A 13,515-nucleotide genomic window follows, 5' to 3' on the forward strand; every position below is an offset into this window, starting at 1 on the left:
TTTCTGCACCCATGACTCCTCTTGTGTATAAACACATTATGTGGCAACGCAATAAAATATTGTTCGAAGTCAGCGCAGTGTATGTCATCTCTCGCAGTCCTTGTCCTTCCCACTGTACATCATTTTTTATACTGTACAGCGAATATTAATTGATTCAAAATTAGAAAAATATAGTACACATCTGAGCTGCAAAAATGCAATTGATGCAGCAAATGACGTTTAGCTTTCCGAAAGAAAAAAAAAATGTTCACGGTTAACCACGAGGTGCAGGGACTCCATTCTCTGAGCATCTTGACCAATAAATGCAGCGCATGGCATTGCTGGAATCTTGCGTCCTGCATTAGGAAAATAAGACGAGAATCATGAGAGTTCAGTCTGTGCAATTACACATGTACACTGTGGAAAATTTGATAAGGCAACAAGCTCCTGAAAGTAACAAACTTAATTAATGTGACTGGGAACAATGCACACCTCAGGCAACTGGGCAAGACAGGTGAAAGGTAGGAGAAATTTTTATTTTGCAAATTTAGGAATTGCATTTACTGTGAACACTAAACCACTATGTCACATTGAATACAAGGCACATACAGCAGCAAAAGCAAATAAATTTACAGTAGCCTTTTCACCATAGAAAATAAGAGTGAATTAAATTTAATGACACTACCAATGACATCTCTCAACAGACATTTGTCCAAGAGTGTGTATGTGACCTTAATATAAATTGACATGAAATCTGCAATATATCTCTGCATTACACTTTATAAGTACTGCAGCTGAGAACCTTACGGGATATGGCACATTAAGAGTGACATGCACAAGACATTAAAGAATGGCTGTTTTTACACAACATTATTACACTAGGAGACAAAGAGTAGTTTTACAGAGAGTGCACACAAAATGAAAATGAGGGAACCCCCACTGGCATTCTCATTTGCCCTGCAATACCTGCATCCAGCCCAACAATCTCCAACTCTCCAATGTAGTTTATTAGACCATTTCTGTATACTGAAATTTATTGTGTATTTCTTATTTACTAATTTAGTAAGAACTGACATTTCGGCATACTTTCCTTGAAAATTTAGCATGTGTTAACTATTTTCCTTAGAGCAGGCCCCTTTCTTTCAATGGGTTAGCTTGGTGATATGGTGACAAGTAGTATTCCCAAAGATGATAAGTTTAAAAAAACTTATGATCCTTCGTCATGCTCCCACTTTTTACTTCATGCTCTAAACTGTGATACCCCTCCTAGGCAGTTTATGTTATTCTGCAAATACATACATGGTCCTTCTTTATGTAGCCTCTCAACTAGAGCCTGAAATTTCACGTCTCCTAAACAAATCATCTTTACCACCCGAAATATATTGCACGGTTACCCCTCATTGGGGGGGGGGGGGAAGGGATTGTATATAAGTGTTCATATTCAATGAACCTCAGAGCCACAACCATTTCTCATCCTGTGTTGCCACTACCCGCATGAGTCGCTATGGTTAAATAACAAGCTCATTGCATAGAGTAAAGAAATATTCCTTTCCTGCAAAAACATTGGTAGCAGGAAGGTCATACGAAATTAGCACTGAATGCACAATAAAGAATATCATGCTGGAATGCTCCAGTCTGTGAATATTCTTGCACAAAGAAAATCCTCATTATGAAAGGCCATCAAGAAAATGCAAGTGTATGCTTTGGATCAGCAGTCATACCTGCAGTATGCAGTATAATCGGCAATATTTAAAAACACACACAACTGCACATAATATCAAGCTTAGGCCGCCAAGGAGCCTCAGAGTTTTAAATTATAACTTGACTTACTATATTAAACTTTACACCTATATCTACTTACAATGTTGTCTTCCCAACTGCTTCCTAGAAGACATCAACCATCTATCTGCCTGAAGGCGAATGCAAGTGGCTTGCTCTTGATGGAGGGCACCAAGGCTGGGCATTGTGAAATTGCTGCTATCATCTGCATGACCTGCGAGAAACAACTCTCCAAGTTCAAGATAACCAAATGCTATTAGAATGAAAGACAAGATCACTGGCAATGAGCCTCGTTTTGATTTGCACGAGAAAAGCAAAAAATACGGACTTCGTGCTGCTTACTGAAAAAGAAGCAAGCTTCCTTCCAGATGTTGCAGTCATGCATTAACATTGTCACACAGCTGCACGTTTGTATGCTCATATGCTGCTGTCGCTACTCTGTCAGCATGCTTTGCATCGCTATTATTTCAAGTTATATTGATCATTGTGTTTTCTTCCCAATTTTTGGCAAATAGCACCAGCAAAGAAGTAGCTCACTTACACACACACTCCCTTGTGAGGAGCGAATTCACATACACGCACGCATGCATTCACGCGCGCGCGCACACACACGCACACACAACAAACACACAAGCCTCTACCACATAAGCAGCTTCCACGCTTGACACACTGCATTTTTTATCCTTTGACACTCCTACTGCTAAGGCATAAAAAAGCCTTCGTGTGACCAACCCCAAACTCCTCAACCTACACTTCCAGCTTTAACACTTTCTCGAGAGCCAGGACAAGCCTTGCAGCTTCCCCAGTTCTCCAAACTGTAGTTACGAATTTCAATAGGGCTATAGGCGACAGCTCTCGAAGGGCATGCAAACTACCAGGACAGACCTAAAGCTTGCATATGATACCTCTAAAGCACAACAACAACACTCCAAATTTTCAAAATTCATTAGAGCTCCTGAGGACAATCGCTATATACGTAGGACGTCTCGAATAACCTGTTGTTCACAATTTTCAGCGGTTGTCTGTATCAACGGAAATGCGGGCTAATGGGAAATTCACGTCTTTAAGATCAGAATTAGTGTAATGGTGAAACACACTACCAGATTTCTTAATCATTTATTTATGCTCTGGATGTAACGTTCCCTTTAGAATAACAATCAAGGATATCAATTCATCAGGGCAGAGGAGGGAAAAATGAGGAAGCGTATACCTGACGCCTTCCCACTGATCCTCCTGAGAAACGGCGCCTCATACAGCAGTTGTCCAGGTTGGCTTGAAACCAAACTCGGGTTTCAGGCGGCAACACTCGCTGCACCAAATTGGAAGAGTTTTATTGCGAGTAAAACTCTACCGGCCTTATGCAATACATATGCACGCACACAAAACGCACTCGCGCGCACACAAATATACGCACTCTCAAAGCGCAGACACAAAAGCATGCACGCGCACATTGATAAACACAAACAAGCACAAATACATGCAGGCAGACAGACACGCTATCACGTGCACGCACACACAGCGACCCACACAGAAACAAGCTCACAAAACACGTACGCACTAGACACACGCAAGCACGCCGGCCCATACAAACCGGCATGTACGCGCGCGCGCACACACACACACACGAATCGAGCCGAGCGCGAGCACGCACACACGCAGACAAAACGAGCCGAAAACATGCTAAAGGCGCCCGGCAAGCAGCAACAGCAGCACGCGACCGCATCAGGGAGAACCAATACCGCGCCAGTTCTTTCGAAAGGTGGCAAAGTCAGCCGTCCTTTTTCTACGCGACGCAAAAGTGGTCGACCACATTACAAGAAGCCACGCTGAACGCGCAAAAGAATCACATCTACGAACGTTCAAGCGCTGAGAAACAAAGCGTAACTATGCAGGCGCACCGCGCCCGATTTAAGAGGAAGCTTTAGCTCGGGCCCAACTCCGGCGCGGCCTATTCAAATACATGTAAAATGCGAAAACGTTTTTATGAGATAACCCCTGGACCGATTTTGATGAAATTTGTCGCATTTGAAAGAGAAAGTTAAATTCTAGCGACTGTTGCAAGCCGAATTTCGATTTAGGGCTTGAATTTTCTTAAAACGATTTTCAAATATTTGACCGTTTGAAAAAAATAGAATCACGAAGTTTACAAATTCATAGCTCTGCATCAAGAACCGATATCGCAGTTCTGTTAACGGCATTCATTAGATCATTCAAAGCGGACAAATTCAATATGTCATTTTACAACTTGCCTGAATTTGTTACGTTGGTTACAACGGTTTTGCAAAAGTTGTATTTCCCTATGATTAAATTTTTTTATATTCATGTGTAACATATCAATTTTGTCCGCTTTAGATGTACTATTAGATGCAATTCACAGAATTGTATTATCATATTTAGTGGTTAAGTTACAGAGTTGTAAACTTGTAGTTTCGTTTTTTGAAAATTTCCGATTTTTGCCAATTTTTAATAAAAATTTGACAATCTAACTCAAAAATTCGAAACCAACAGTCACTAGATTTTAAGTTTGTCTTTTAAATGCAACAAACCTCGTCAAATTTGGTGCAGTGGTTGCCGAGAAAAACGAATTCTCCTTTTACATGTATTTAGATAGGAGCACTCGAGCTAAAGCTTCCTCTTAAGACGGGGCGCGATTGAGGTAGTTAACTTGCCCTACTAGGAGAGCAGCTGCTCTTGCTCTTACATTAGTGAATTATGCTACGAGATCACAGTAAGAAACTTCTAAAGCGAAGAAAAACACGTAACCCACCAAAGAAATACCAAATAAATGGGCACTTGCCTGAAAATTCCCATTATGGCAGTACTACCGACCGCCGACACAGGGCACATGGCAACTGCTCGTCTCAGCGTCCGTGGATCCATCTTCCAGTGCGTACGAACGCTTTCCTTTGAAGTGGAGCACGAGTAATACACAAAGCACGGGCCACACCTTTTTCTTCGCCGCGCACAAGACTAATCACACGTGTAAAATTATTTCGCACAGCGCGAGACGCGAACGCACTTCATGTAGCGAGAGAATGCAATAATGGCGTAGCTTCCGCCTTCCCGTCCTGCCGCGCGCCGAAGTGACGGCATGTGACTGTACAGCGTCCTTCCGTCACTTCCGGTCGCTTTTCATTGGGCAGGGGGCGGCCGCGCAAATTGAACGTTTATTCTGACAGGTTTGCTTCCTCGCATGGCCGCCTGTTTGCTGCTGCTTCGTTCTGGTCTCCAACTAGAGCGGTGAGGCGGGAAGTTGTTACTACGTTTTGTGCCGAGCATTTTTTTTTTTGGGGGGGGGGGCGCAGTCTGTCCTGCATGACTGAGGGTACAGTACACAAATCGAGACCGTGAGCGGCGAGACGATCGGCGCTCTTCTGCTGGTGCGATTAGATTATTTGCTGCGTCCGAACCAAGCAACCTTGCGAGGTCACAGCGTAGTTACAGCGATATCCTGGCTCGATAAGGGCCCTCACATCCTGGTCGTGCGACAGCGACGCGTAAGCATTCATGACGCGACTGAAGAATGTGCTTGTAAGAGCGTATGCTGTGGATAAGCAATTACATACAGCTTTGACGACACCAGCCCCTGATATATTGGCTGAGCCTTACAAACTGTGTCCGAGGATGCGCTTAGAAAGCAGACCAGTAGCTTAGTAAAACTCTGAATAACTTAGGCAAGGTACGTGGAGATTCGGATTTGAGAACTTGCAGCGTGATCTCGCCGCTATGAATGTCTTCGTTATGGCTTCACCAAGCAAATTGTGCGTTGATGCCATTGTACAGCAGAGGCTCGTCTAACAGCACGTCCCTGTTTGTTCAGCAATGTATCCACACAGCTTCTTTAATTTCGCCACTTTTTGTTGGGCTTTTAAGGACACCGAAACATTCGTCCAGAATTGTGCAAGTTGCTCGCGCGTTTTCATTCTGCTATTGCAGTTTGTCTTAGAAGTGTTTAATTGCATGATAATATAATTGTGAGCACAAAATATAGTGATAATTAAATTGTAAGTGAAAGTGCGTACATTTTCTCAATGATACATTTTGGAGTGGCCGTCATGCCAGTAACATCAGAATCCTAGAAAAAGATCGACAGTCACTTAGGAATGCGAAAACTTAATGACTTCATGGATGTACACTTGCAATTATCACGTGACCGTGATACGTCCTACATTGTCACGTGTCCTTTACAATTCTACCTTCATCTGCCGCAATCCAACTTGCTACAGTTTGTACGAACCTTAACCGAATTTATTCCACCCTAATACGCATTATTTACCCATAATTGCTCATAATTAACGTTGTTCTATTTACTACCTTCTGTATCACTACTGACGTCATACAAGACGCTGATGACGTCACATTTTATTGCTTTATTATACATACTTTCAAGGCCTAGTAGATACAACAGAAAGAAGGGGTGAAAGTATACAATATTTGCAGTGCAGGGCAAGAATAGAAAATCAAACTGTAAGACACTTTGAACACCGATGTTTAATTAGTGGTGTCACAAATTGAGACTGTGGAGGCGGAAAGGCGGTTCCATTCAGTGGCTGTTCTTGGCAAAAAGGAAGAATGGCACATGAATTTTGTGTTGATGGTCCATGCGAGACGAGATATAACTTGGTGGGGTGAAAATATTTTCTTTAAGAGAAGGGTTAAAGTACCATATTCTATGAAAAATACGGAGACGAAGGTACCTACGACGTAACCAAAAGTCAGGTTGACCTAGTGTTCTTTTCATGGACGTGGCTGCTCTGCACGCAACAATGGAACGAAATCTGTAATGCTGCGGACGGGCAGATGCATTGCGGCAAAACCTGGAACTTGATGCGGCATCTGCTCGACGAGACTAAAACAAAATCCCACCAACGCGACCGCCTCGCAAAGATCATTCACAGAGCATTCAAGGAAAACGGGGAAACCGAAGTAATCAGACGCATAAACAGCAAGTACCTTCCGGTTACGCCCACGGAAAGGCATCCTGACTACGGCGGTCAAGCCAACGAGAAGCTCGACCGCGATATCAGCGTCGAGGAGGTGCGAGCGGCCCTGCACGAACTAAACAGCAAGTCGGCGGCCGGCCCGGATCACATCTCGAACAGAGCGCTCAAGAACATCAGCGATGTGGCCATCGAAAACCTCACCGGTTACTACAACAAGTGCTGGAGTGCGGGGTCACTGCCCCAGCAGTGGAAGACTGCCAAGACCATACTCATCCCCAAACCAGGCAAGCCGCCGAACACGGACAACTACGGCCCATCTCGCTCACGTCCTGCGTGGGCAAGGTGTTGGAGCACGTCCTCATGTGTAGGTGGCAGGATTACCTGGAGGAGTCAGGACTATACCCCACCACGATCATCGGGTTTCGGCGTTCCCTCGGCACCCAAGACGCGATGATTCTGTTGAAGAAAGATATCATTGACGATGACACCCTAACGAAAGACAACAAGGCCATTCTGGGGCTGGACCTGCAGAGCGCCTTCGACAAGGTGAAGCACTCTGCGATCCTAGCCCAGGTGTCCAGGCTCAACATGGGCGCTAGAACGTACAATTACATCAAGGACTTTCTGACGGGGCGGACTACCGAGCTCTGCGCCGGCGATCTACGGCTCCAAGAGAAGAGGCTCGGCAGTGTTGGGACCCCCAAGGCTCAGTCATCTCGCCGTTCTTATTCAACCTCGTTATGATCGGGGTGGCCAAGCGACTCTCTCGCGTCGAGGGCGTCCGGCACACCATCTACGCCGATGACATCACGCTGTGGGTTCCGGGAGGCAGCGATGGTCACATTGAGAGCACGCTGCAAGAAGCCGTCGACGCGATTGAGGACCAGCTGAACGGTTCCGGTTTGATCTGCTGACCGAGCAAGTCAGAACTGCTGGTGTTACCACCGAAGTACGTCAGACGTAAGAAGAGCGAAGCGAGGGATTACGAGGCCATCAAGATCGTGACGAGAAACGGCCGCGTGATCCCGGAGGTTGACAAAATCCGGGTGCTCGGCATGATTATAGACAAGCGACGGGGCAACGGCGAGACTATTTCTCGCCTTACAGCCAAGATTACCAACGCCATACGTCTCATCAGGCGGGTTGCCAACCGCAAGGCCGGGATGAAGGAGGAAAGCTTGATTCGGCTTGTGCACTCCTTCGTAATCAGCCACGTCACCTACGTTGCAGCCTTCCACAACTGGCTGCAATGTGAAAGGAATAAAATCAACGCCCTGATACGCCGAGCTTACAAGGCGGCGCTCGGACTATTCGAGTGTACGAACACCAACAAGCTCCTCAGCCTGGGGGTACACAATACCCTCGACGAAATCGCGGAAGCGCAACGGACCGCCCAGCTGGAGAGGCTCTCTATGACCGAAGCCGGCAGGCGCATACTTCAATACTTGGGCTTCACGCCCGGAGCGAAAGCGGCGAGTAGCGACGTTTCTGTCCCGGACGGAACCCGGCGCCGGATTCGGGTGGACCTCATCCCGAGAAACATGAACCCGGAGTATAACAAGGAGAGAAGAGCGGCGAGGGCCAAGGCCCTCATCGACTTTCACGCCAAGGATGAGCACGCAAGGTTCGTGGATGCGGCAGAATGCCAGGGAGACTGCGCGGCGTTCGTAGCTACCGTCATCGAGGCGTCGTCCGGCGCGACGAGGGCAGCGGCGAGCTTACGGGTCCGCGAGGCGTGTCAGGCGGAGGAGGTGGCCATTGCCCTGGCCATTGCCGACCCCGGGTGCCAGACGGCGTTGTGCGATTCGCGAAGTGCAGCGCGGAATTATGCAAAGGGTAAAGTGTGTGGTGAGGCTGTGCGCGTTCTGTGCTCGGCTGACCTGAAACGTCAGAATCGGTATGTTAGAATCAAGTGGTTCCCGGCGCACGCGGGCAACGATGCGTCCGAGAAGCACGATAACCACAACGAGACGGCACACGCAGTGGCGCGAGCGCTAACCAACCACGCCGCTGCAACCGACCGTCCAACGTGGTGTAGTGCAAAGGGACCGCATGACGACGTTCAATGAACTTACACAGTTCCACCGCCTGGCTCGAAGGACTTTCCCACCCCCGCACCCGGGGCTGAGCCGAGCGGAGGCGGTGCTGTTCAGACAATTGCAAACTGGTTCTTTACCCACCCCAGTGTTAATGACTCATCTATACCCTAAATTATATGTGAGTGATGTGTGCCGCGTGTGTCAGCGGGAGAGGGCCACCCTGACGCACATCCTATGGGATTGGACCAAGTTCCCCAATGAGGCTTCGACAAGTACAACGATTCCGCCGCGACTCGCGGCTGCGGCGGAATGCTACGACCACGAACGTCAAACCTGGGCCGTCCAGCAGGTCTCGGCGGCTCTTGAAAGACAAAGGCCGAACGAAACCGACGGAACGTTGCCCCTCAGGGCGACCGACCGCGGGAGTAACACGCGCTGGAGTTGAGTAGAGACCACCCGCTGAGAAGACGTCAGGGCCCGCGTCACGGCGCCATGTAGTCATGGTGTCGTTCTGCAGGCGACTACATGAAGTTGTCTCTCTCTCTCATGGACGTGACGCAAGAATGACGTGTATAATTTGAGAGAATAAAAGGGCGGCGCGGTTCTGAATGCTTTCAAGGGAAATGACAAGATTGGCATGAGCAGGGTCCCGTATAGATGGTTGTTGCGGAGAACGCCATCTTTCCTACCTGAAAGGCCATAAAATGCTTTCGCATTAAAAATGCAATACATACACACCTTGTTCAATGCGTGGACGTGTACACGTTACTTATGTTTATGCATCAATGCGTTCAACACCCTTCAGTCGTTGATTTAACACCCTTCTTCTAGCAAAGTCGCACCTTATGTGTGGTATACACCCTTGTGATAGGGTTTTTGAGCGGAAAGGGTGCTAAAAGGGTGTGGACGTGGGTGTAAATGCAGGAAGCACCCCTCCCAACACCCATAAGGGTGTAAAAATGTTTTCTGTGTGGATGCGTAACGATGATTGTACCCACAGCTACTGAAAATAATGCACAGAGTTTAATGTTACGAATCTGCACGTAAGGGGGCAGTGGCGCAGCGATAATATTTTTCGGAGGGAGGGGGGGTTGTTTCGACAGGCGGTATGCTATGCACTCGGGACCTCGGGAGACGGGGGGAGGGAGGGGGACTTGTTCGATGTGCCAGCCGCTGGCTACGCCCCTCAGTGGAGGATCTCAAGTAGTTTGAAGCACGTAGGGTCCTCTAATACGCTTCAAAATCTAAGTTCACGGGCGTTCTTTCACCTTCACCGCAAATGCGACCGTCTCCGACAGTTTTCTTCTAAGCAACACGAACACCTTAGCATCTCAACCACCGTGGGGGCTGAGCGACCCACTCCTAAATATTTGCAGGCAAATGAATCCACTTTTTACGATCTCGATGCTGCATGGAAGCGGGTATTTTTCGCGTCTACAAAAACGCGATGGCTGACGTGAGCTACACACCGTGACGGGACGAACAACACTGCAAAACGTTTTTTATCAGGGCAAGCTACGTGGCATTAGACCTCGGTTGCCAAATTTCCGACGGGCACGAAGTGCTAGTTTGCAGCACAAAGCTAAGAATCATATTCTAAGACAGTGCTTACCACTTTCGACCGCCCGATCACAGACGTCCGCAGGCCTTTCAATGTAGTTACTGACTATCACGCCCTTTGTTGCTTATCCTCTTTAAATGACCCGCCTGGACGCCTTGCCCGCTGGGCTCTGCGCATTCAAGTATACGACATACAGGTCATATACCGCTCAGGTCGCAAGCACTCTGACGCTGGCGCTCTATCCCGCTCTCCGCTGCCAGCCGACACGGCCTCCCTCTCCACCATTACGGTGGTATCCTCGGTCGACATCTACACCTTCCCATCAGAACAGCGCAAGGATCCTTGGGTGGCCTCTCTTTTGGATCTCCTTTCTGGCTCGCGTGTATCTCCCATCTCCCGCTCCCTGTGTCGCCAGGCTGTCCATTTTGCTGTCCGGGATAACCTCTTGTATCGACGCAACTACCAGCCCGATGGTCGCAAGTGGCTCCTGGTTATCCCTAGGACTTTGCGTTCCGACATGTGCGCGCCTTTCCATACTGACCCACGATGTGCACACACAGGCGTTTTGAAGACCTATGAGCGCCTGCGGCAACGTTACTACTGGCGAGGAATGTTTACTTTTGTCCAAAAGTTTGTGCGCTTGTGCACGTAATGCCAACGCCGCAAACCTCCGCCTCATCCGGCCCACGGTTTATTACAGCCGCTTCCGTGCCCTGTTCTTGCCTTCTACCGTGTGGGAATTGACCTGTACGGGCCGCTACCGCTCACACCCGCTGGAAAACGATGGATTATTGTCGCAGTTGAACACCTTACACGCTATGCCGAAACCGCTGCTCTACCTGCAGCGACCGCCAATGACGTTGCATCCTTTCTGCTCCATCATTTCATTCTTCGTCATGGCCCACCTCGGGAGCTGCTGAGTGATACAGGCCGTGTGTTTCTGTCGCAGGTGGTTGAAGCTCTGCTTGCTCAATGCCGCATAGTTCACAGGGCCACCACGGCGTACCATCCTCAAACTAACGGCCTTACAGAGCGTTTCAATCGCACCCTTGGTGATACGCCCACCATGTACATTTTATCGGAGCATACAAACTGGGACATCATCCTCCCATTTGTCACGTACGCATATAATACGGCTACACCAAGTACCACAGGATTTTCTCCATACTTTCTTCTCTACGGTCGCGATCCTTCCCATACCATCGATACGGTTTTGCCTTATACACCAGACCCGTTAGAATGTGCTCCCGTTTCAACCGTCACCCGATACGCCGAGGAATGCCGTCAATTAGCCCGAAAGTTCACTCCCGCTGGCCAAGAACGACAAAAAGCCAATCGTGATGGCGACGCTACGAATCCGAACTTCGCTCCCGGCACCCCTGTCTTGTTGTCTGTGCCTTCCACCACGCTTGGACTTTCGACAAAACTTATCTCGCAGTATGATGGACCATACCGCATCGTCGAACGCACCTCTCCAGACAACTATGTCATGGAGCCGCTTACATCGACATCCGACAAACGGCGCCGTGGACGGGATGTTGTTCACGTTCACCGCCTGAAACAATTATATGAACCACTCGTCTCCACGTCGTAAGTCGCCAGGATGGCTCCTTGCACTGGGGGTAAGTGTAACGAAGAAGAGCACAAGAAAAAAGCCAGCCAAATCGTCTCCTCCATGGCTGCTGTGCAACCAGTGGGCCAGCCGGATAGCCAGTGCTTAGCACGACTGTGAGCCGTTCGGGCAACCAGCTGTTCCTACTCTGCGTCACCTGCTTCCTCGGCTACGAAGAGACGTTACCGTCGGAACCGTTCAGTGCACCCATTACAGGCGTAATGTTAAGAGACAGGAAGAGAGCGGTGTGGATCAGAAAGCAAACGGGGATAGCGGATGTTCTAATTGACATTAAAAGAAAACAAATGGAGCTGAGCAGGTCATGTAATGCGAAAGCTAGATAACCGGTGGACCATTAGGGTTACAGAATGGGTGCCAAGAGAAAGGAAGCGCAGTCTAGGATGGCAGAAGACTAAGCGTGCTGATGAAGTTAAGAAATTCGCAGGCGTTAGTCGGAATCGGTTGAAGCAGGACAGGGTTAATTGGAGATCGCAGGGAGAGGCCTTCGTACTGCAGTGGAAATAAAATAGGCTGATGATGATGGTTATGGTGGTAATGATGATGATGATGATAATAATGATGATGATGATACGTTGTATGCATGCATCCGCGCTCTGCACCCCGTTTCACTGCGTAGCGAAGACGCTCCTGCACACTAAGCATTTTTACACGCTTACGGGTGTTAAGAGGGGTGCTTTCTGCATTTACACCCATGTACATACCCTTTTACACCCTGTTCGGTCAAAACACCATATCACAAGGGTGTATACCACACATAAGGTGCAACTTTGCTAGAAGAAGGGTGGTAAATCGACGACTGAAGGGTGTTGAACGCATTTATGCATAAATCTAAGTAACGTGTACACGTCCACGCATTGAGCAATGTGCGTACGTATTGCATTTTTAATGCGAAAGCATGTTATGGCCCTTCAGGTAGGAAAGATGGCGTTCTGCGCAACAAAAATCCATACGGGACCCTGCTCATGCCAATCTTGTCATTTCCCTTGAAAGCATTCAGAACAGCGCGGCCCTTTTATTCTCTGAAATTATTCACGTCATTCTAGCATCGCGACCATGACAAGAACACTAGGTCAACCTGACCTTTGGTTCCCTCGTAGGTACCTTCGTCTCTGTATTTTTCATAGAATATGGTACTTTAACCCTTATTTTAAAGAAAATATTTTCACCACACCAAGTTATATCTCGTCTCGCATCGACCATCAACACAAAATTGATGTGCCATTCTTCCTTCTCGCCAAGAACAGCCACTGAATGGAACCGCCTTCCCGCCTCCACAGTCTCAATTTGTGACACCACTAATCAACATCGCTGTTCAAAGTGTCTTATAGTTTGATTTTCTATTCTGCCCCGCACTGCAAATATTGTATACTTTCACCCCTTCTTTCTGTTGTGTCTACTAGGCCTTGAAAGAATGTATAATAAAGCAGTAAAATGTGACGTCATCAGCGTCTTGTATGACGTCAGTAGTGATACGGAAGGTAGTAAATAGAACAACGATAATTATGAGCAATTATGGCTAAATAATGTGAATTAGGGTGGAATAAATTCGGTTAAGGTTCATACAAACTGTAGCAAGGTGGA

At 47.8% G+C, this 13,515-nt stretch overlaps 1 long non-coding RNA gene across 1 annotated transcript; it reads right to left on the minus strand.

Moving 5' to 3' along the window:
* Nucleotides 1-220: 220 nt before the first annotated feature.
* On the minus strand, nt 221-3,188 carry LOC142559693 (uncharacterized). The gene is made up of 3 exons (XR_012823203.1): nt 2,969-3,188; nt 1,841-1,972; nt 221-335 (listed from the first exon to the last, which is right to left on the minus strand). It is a non-coding gene; the product is annotated as an uncharacterized LOC142559693 (long non-coding RNA).
* Between the last annotated feature and the right edge of the window lie 10,327 nt (nt 3,189-13,515).

This window comes from Dermacentor variabilis, chromosome 10 (genome assembly GCF_050947875.1).
Source record: "Dermacentor variabilis isolate Ectoservices chromosome 10, ASM5094787v1, whole genome shotgun sequence".
Lineage (NCBI taxonomy): Eukaryota > Metazoa > Arthropoda > Arachnida > Ixodida > Ixodidae > Dermacentor > Dermacentor variabilis.